The sequence below is a fragment of the Alosa pseudoharengus genome, unplaced genomic scaffold, assembly GCF_046254945.1.
Source record: "Alosa pseudoharengus isolate Yale_2024_CS ecotype anadromous, Long Island Sound unplaced genomic scaffold, YU_APseudo_1.1 YU_APseudo_1.1_scf_10, whole genome shotgun sequence".
Classification (NCBI taxonomy): domain Eukaryota; kingdom Metazoa; phylum Chordata; class Actinopteri; order Clupeiformes; family Clupeidae; genus Alosa; species Alosa pseudoharengus.
In genome coordinates this window covers 12,297,303-12,304,612 of record NW_027468565.1, presented here as the reverse complement: position 1 = coordinate 12,304,612, position 7,310 = coordinate 12,297,303, and positions in this window count along the sequence as shown.

The window sequence follows — 7,310 nt, the reverse complement described above, 5'->3', positions numbered from 1 at the left end:
ACAAGAAGATTACTACTGTGAATAAAAGTCAAGAATCAAAAATAAATACATTAACCCAGGTAAGTAACTTCTGTAAATGTAGTATAATAATAAAACTCATTGTGTAGTTCTCAAATTCTCAATCATATGGACTTGGTCCTGAATGTGAGTGATTTGTACCATTTTGTTGAGGGTTCAGACCAGCAGAGAAGGCTGATCTGTGTGTGTGTGTGTGTGTGGAGTATACTTTATGTTACTGCAAAATGAGTACATTGCAGAATTCTCTGCAGAACAGAGAAAGCCTGTCTAAATTGGCTGCTGTGTGTGGAAACCCTTCACCGTAGCTACCATGAATTATTCCTACAACAATTAATCAAACAGTCCCCTCTACCAGCCAAATCTTTAGTCAATAAAATATGGAAATGCTAACAAATAACCCCATAAATACTTTTCCTCGAACACCTGTGCCACCTGTATTTATGGACTCCATCTGTGCCTTGCTCATGGTGTGGCTGTGATAGCTTGAGAGGTACCCGTAGTTAGCTTTTGCCTGCCGCAGGATGTGGAGAGGCTGCAGGGTGAGCTGATCAAGGCGAGGGTGTCGTCTGCGTACCAGTCGGGAGAGGAGAGCTCCAGCCTCCGAGAGCGCGAGCGGCAGATCCAGCAGCTTCAGCAGCGGCTGCAGATGGTACTTGAGATTTCACACTCGGCTACTGGGAGCTGTTTAGTGGCACATCACGGTTGCTTTATTTGCTAAAAGTGCATTTTGTGACTGGGTTTATAGGAAATGGAGCTGAACAGCAAACTTCAGTATGAGAATGATGCTGCTCACTTGGAAAAACAGGTGAGATTTTTTTCTACTTTTGTTTGGTATTTCAGCTTAATTTGCCATGAACAGTAACTTATGTTTTATCAAACATCTAGGTTACAAGGGAAGTATCAATGCAAATGACTCACTTAACTTAATGTGTGTGGTTCAGAATGACCTGTGTGTGTTTCTAAGTTTTGAGCAAGCATGCCAATGTATTTGAGTGTGTGTGTGTGTGTGTGTGTGTGTGTGTGTGTGTGTGTGTGTGTAGGGAGTGATGAACTCCCTGCAGCAGGCCCAGCAGTTGGTGCACACACAGACCCTGGCTCTCAGTCGATCTGAGGCGGAGCTCCTGACTCAGAGAGAGGAGTATCAGGTCAGTGCCTTCCAGCCCTCATATGTCCATGTCATACGCACCCCCACCCCCCCACCCCCCCCCCACTCACACACACACTCACAATATACACACTCACTGGAATCAAATGAAGGCCCTTACAAACAGAGTATTTTATTTACTCAGCAGCCAAATTACATTTTATACCATATGGATGCTTTAGGAAAATGACACACAATCTTGCAGATCTGTAGGTCCCAAAAAAAATTTAAGAGGACAGTGTGTGTGTGTGTATATGTATAAAAAAATAATAATCTGGATAATGTCATAAAGATTTTCTTAAATTCATAAATTTCATTTGAAGCCTGTATTTGTTTATGCAAGCTAGTGTATGACACATAGTGAAAATGGTATGTTTCAGTATTTGAAAATACAAATCACTGGGAGGTTTTTTGACTAAAACCATCTCAAACCAACCCAATTCAGTACCACAGCACTGAAAAGTCCCCACGAGTCTTTGATCAAAGCCCCTCTCTACCCAGTTTGGAAATGGTAATGATCTTAATTTATACAAGAGCCCAAATAAATGATGGAGGCCCCACACAGCCAATAAAGATGATTGAGGATGTTGTATATCACACTGTGCACATTTAGGAAGCATGAAGTGCAACTGAATAATAGTAAGTGTGTTTATTTTCCATTTACAGCCTTCTGTCTTTACTGCCTCTCTCTCTCTCCCTCTCTCTCTCACCGCAGTCAAATTCGCATATTCATTCATTTATTAAAACCATTATTAACATGACACCAGGCAGCTGATTTGTATTGGTGTCCCGGCCTGTTTAGGGCCCTCAGTCTGGTTTAAATAAACACATAAAAATTTATCATTGCATTAAAATTTCCCGGGTGATTAATTTTACGGCCAGGCCCTTAAAAGACAGCACGAGCTGGTTCTGGAAGAAGCCAAGGGGAAGGAGGAAGGATTTGGTCGTCTGAAGGAGGAGTGCAAGAATGACAACATCCTGTGGGAAATAGAGGTACATGCCCGGAGAGGCACTGAATTACAAGTCTGACAATATATTTATGTATCAGATACGATGTTCCCAATATGTCTGAAGTAACTTAAACAGATGTATTTGAGCATACAGTGGTGTATTTGAAAGGCTGGTAGTGAATGCATACACATGTAATGTTGTTTGCGCGGCCTCTATTTGCCAAACCTGAGTGAATTCCTCCTGGATTGTGATGAACCAGAAACAGGCGCTGCAGCAGCAGATCCAGAGCCAGGAGGAGGAGCTGCGCTCAGTGAAGGAGGCCTATGAGCATCTCCACCACAAGCACAAGCAGCTCTCCGCCGCCAGGCTACAGGCTGACCACAGACACAGCCTGGAGGTACAGTAGAGCAACTATGGAAATGATCCGCCTGATTGGTTCATACTTGGATAATTAGATGATTATTTAGATAAGTCCGTGCAGGCCGGAAGAGGCTTTGCATAAACATATAAAGCGTATAAAGATCCCACACAGCGTGGTCGCACACAGTGGTTACTATACATTCATATTTGAAATTAAAATAATGGTTGAGTCATGTTTCTGGTCATACATGGTGTCCACTAAATACCAGATATTTGACTGTTTTGTTTAACAGTATGGACCGATGTACAGCACAGATGGAGACAGTGAGGTTGCTGATGGCCAGCAGCCAACAGATGCACACAGTAAACGTGTATCCTCTGACGAGCAGATTGATCCTGTCAGGGCAGAACAAAACTGTACACAAGGGAATGACACTACAAATTCTGAAGCTGAGCCAGGTCAGAGTAACCTCTGAAAGCTTAATGTTTACATTGTTCTCTCTGGCCTTCGGAATGTTCGCTTCATTTCTCAGTATCACACATGAATGCTCACTTCGTAAGCAGTATGAAGTCATAATGAAAGTGCACTTTTTATGCAGAAATACATTTGGAATGCATTTAGTGTGTCTTTCAAAATGTTTGCTTGTTTGTTTGTTTGTTTAGCTAACTCCTGCATCCTTGATCACTGAAATCTAAGTCTAAGATTTTGCCGACAGATAAAATCATTGAAGCCGCTGAGGCTCAGGATATGGCAGCAGACAGCTTTCCTTCCAGGCCACACTCGGACTTTCATGTCGAGACGCAGCCTGCCCAAGCTGATACACCACCACCTCACCACCTGGATGCGGAAGAAAACAGACAGAGTTGCCCCCTTGACCATTCGGGACTCGGACAGACAGGAAGTCCCGTTGCCCCAGTTCTGCCCAAATCTGTTGCCAAAGATGGATCGGATGATCCAGTGGTAAGCGAGCCAACAAATCCCAACGTTAACCAAGCCCCTGGCCTCTGTGAGCACAATCAGTCCAGCGTCTCACTGAATGTTGATGAGCTGCCTGTGGCAGACAAAAACAGCAGTAGAGGTATGGTCCACTGGAGTGGAGAGCTATCTGTAGCTGAGACCAGCTCTGTTTATGGTGCTGAGAATGACCCTGTGGCTGGAGGGAAGGGGGAGGTGGGAGTGCAGCAGACTCTGTGTACCCCTGAGGCAAGACATCCCCAGTCACCAGATAAGGGCTCAGACAGTCAGGCAGTCGCTCCAGCACAGGGCCCGGTCTGCACAGAGACCCAGCCCCAGACACCAGCGGCAGAAGCCGCGCCACACAATGCTTCCACCTCCCAAACAGCAGGTGAGTGTGAAACCGTTGCCTCAGCCCCTGAAACAAATCAGGCACGTCAGTTTACCGGTGATGGGCCTATCAAGGTTGCCGCTCCCGCACAGCTGGACAACAACAGCGCTGATATTCCCCAAGGTCTACACACACCCATCTCACAATCACAGCAGCCAGCTGAGCCAAGCTCCTCACAATGTCTGGACCAACCACAGAATGACCTCTCCCATCTTGCTCTGCAGTCTAGAGATGACCTGAGCAGCTGTGTCCCAGAGGCAAAACATCTCCATATCCAGACTGAAGAATGCTTACCTGTGACTAGAGAGAAAGTGGAAGCAGTCCAAGGGGTAAACCCTGAAAAGCACGTTCCAGCTGTAACCGCAGACGCTAAATGCAGCTATGTCTCCGCTAACATGGGCTCCCCTGAATTATTCCCTCCAACATCCTCTGCCGTGGAAGCAGACCCACCACAAGTAGCCAGGCCCTCTGAAGAAACGCGTTCCAGTGACGGCCAAGAGCACCAGGGCAGCATTCCTGCAGACGCTCAAGTCACACCTCAGACGTCAAACGCTGAAGCGGAGGGCGACGAGAGGTCACCTTCTCGAGCGGCGGACCATCGAGGAGCCCCGGGGACAAAGCCGCACAGGTCCTCCTTTGTGTGGGGGGGTGCGCTGCCTAAAAGCCCGCCGCTGCTGATGGGTTCACACGGCGCGGAGGGCTCTCCCGGTGACACCCAGGGCAGTGCTGTCTGCACCGTGTCCACGGCAGCTCCGGGGCCTGCCGTGTCAGAGCACAGATCCACAACACCACACTGGAGATTCCTGGAAGTTCCCTCCACCCTCTCAGCCCCTATCTTTCAGCAAGACAGACTTAACAAAAGAGGTGAGTGTCTGAGGGGCAGTCGTCATTGTGTTATCTTGTGTGTGTGTGTGTGTGTGTGTGTGTGTGTGTGTGTGTGTTTTACATTACTTTATCATTAATAGTTGAAGAAAAGACATATTTGTACAAATATGTCTTTTACTTCAGATTTGAATATAGTCATTCATAACATACAGGTCCTCTCTGTTTTAAGTCCTAAAGTAGGAAGTAATGTAAGCTTCCAAACAGCATAATGCTAATACATGGTGTTCATTTCAATGACTACATGAAGGAATGATTTGCTTCTACCAAATATAACCTTTTTCTAATGTTAAACCTTTTTAAAAACATAGTTGCCAAGATGGATGTTTCTGTTGGCAGGAAATGCTCAGGATCTGCTGGTGTAATTTGAAATCATCCTCTATATCTTTTTGTTGTTAAGATTCAGCAGCTAATGCAAGAAGTGCAGGAGGGTCAGATGGCTGTGGCATCCACCCAGGCCACAAACGAGACCAGCAGGAGACCTGGAATGTCATCAGACAGAGCCTCAGTGAGATGGCCGTGGGGATGGTAAGTCCACCACGCTCTCTCTCCGACAAGAATCAAGCAGTCAGCAGCGCAGACGCACAGCACTCGCACATGCATATCAGTTTGACTTTCAATTTCCTGGAGATGTCAGGGCGCTCTGGTATAATTTCTGACGGAAAGCAGCAGGAAGCCGTGGCCCCTTGTATCCATCACGGAGAAGTGGCTCAGCTCCATAGGGATCGTGGTGGTGGAATCATGGTAGCGGTCAAGCCTGACAAGAGATTCCCTCTTCATCCGTTTGCAGACAATCAGAGCACGTTTTAAAGTGTATCCTTCCCCTTTTTTCTTCATATGTATAATAATGCAACAAATATGGCACACAAAGCATGCAAGCATATAAAGTAGTAATGCTTTGAGTTAGAAGAAAGCCATGCAGTCTCCTGCCAACCGCCATCTTTTCTTTTTTTTTCCCACTGAATTTGCATCCATTTGAATTCCACATTTCTGGCGTCGGTAAGAGCATAGCGCTGAGCCGCAGTAACAGTTACTGCGGGCCTGGGCGGTCCCTGCAGAGCCTGCGTACATGTAGAATTTATTGCCTGTGGGAAGGCACTTCCTAATAATGTTCTGCTACCAACGTTCACTCACACACTCCGTCATTCGATTTCCATAGCCATCAGGCAATGTCACTCTTCTGCTTATTACAACCAGATGCAGCTGTTTGCAAAGGAATGGCAGAGAATGCACTTTTTGGAGCACGGGGGGGGTGGGGTGCGGGGGGGATGGGGGCGGGCGAGGCATCTGAAAGTAGTGCACAGACATGGAAGAATAGATAGAGGCATGGTATGCTTGTGAGTTACTACATACAGGCTAACACAATAAAGTGGGGAAAAGTACAATCTCTGCCATGTCTCATTAACCGAGTGGGGGTGGGTAAGCGATGATGGCAGATTGTCTTCTGTTTGCTTCTCTCATGAGCCAAATATGACCCAGAGATTGAGGCGAAGGAGAAGTAACTTGAGCAGGGAGTGTTATTTCCATCAGCTGTAAATCATGTCGGCCTCTATTGAATCTGAAAGGAGCCATTACATGTCATGACGGGCCTGATTTCTCGCTAGGAGAGCAGAGTGTCCATCGCCTTCAGCGCCCCAGCGAGTGGCACACCAGCGGCAGCACCTCTCCCCGGGGGTAATCGTTTGCGACAGGATTGTCCTCCCTCCAGATCCCTCATCCACCCACGCCATCAGAGCCTCACAACGACGCAGAGCTCGCAGGCCAAACAAGAGTGGCCGAGTGACGACATCCGAGCCCAGATAGCAAAGATTGAGCAGTTTTTGAGCTCAGAGGGGGTAAGCCTTCCCAAAAAGTCCAAAATGGAGGAAAAAGATGATGTTGAGTTATGAGAAAGAGAGCAGCTCTGGGGCTCAAAGATATGAATATGGCTAGTTTTGTTTTCCTTTGTATATGAATAGGTATATTTGGATGTCTACGCCCTGTGTAACGTCTTATGACCTGACCTATTGGAATGCCAATAACTTTCAGAAAACAGAGCCAAAAATATTTCCTGAGTAATGTATAATGTTATTTATTTATGATGCAATTTATACCACAACATGTATTCAGATGATACTAGTTCTGTGTTAAAATGGCTAGGCTTCAGGCTAATGCTGTCTAATCTACCAAGAAAGAAGCTGCAAGAAAAAACATTTCTGTATTTCCTGTATTGGCACCGCTTTAAACTAATTGACCTTAATGCTTAATGCTCAAAAATTCTTCTGATTAAATAATTTCTGATAATATTAAGAAATGCTCAAAATGTTTTCTGAATAAATAATTTCTGATAATATTAATAAGTTGTAGTCCATAACATTGCATCTGGATGAGCTACTTCTTTGAAGTTAGTGGATTTGTATCCTGTTGCTGCTCTGTTCTCTCAGCTGTGGGTAGTCCTCAGTGATGTAATTAACACTAATTACAATCAGGACAGTGCCAGGGCCACTCAGAACATTTAATGGCCACAACATTCATTTGCATGTGTAGCACTCGTACCAGAGCTAACTTGGCTTAATTAGAATACCCAAGTAACAAGAATCAATTAGCACACATTAGCCTAAATTAACAAA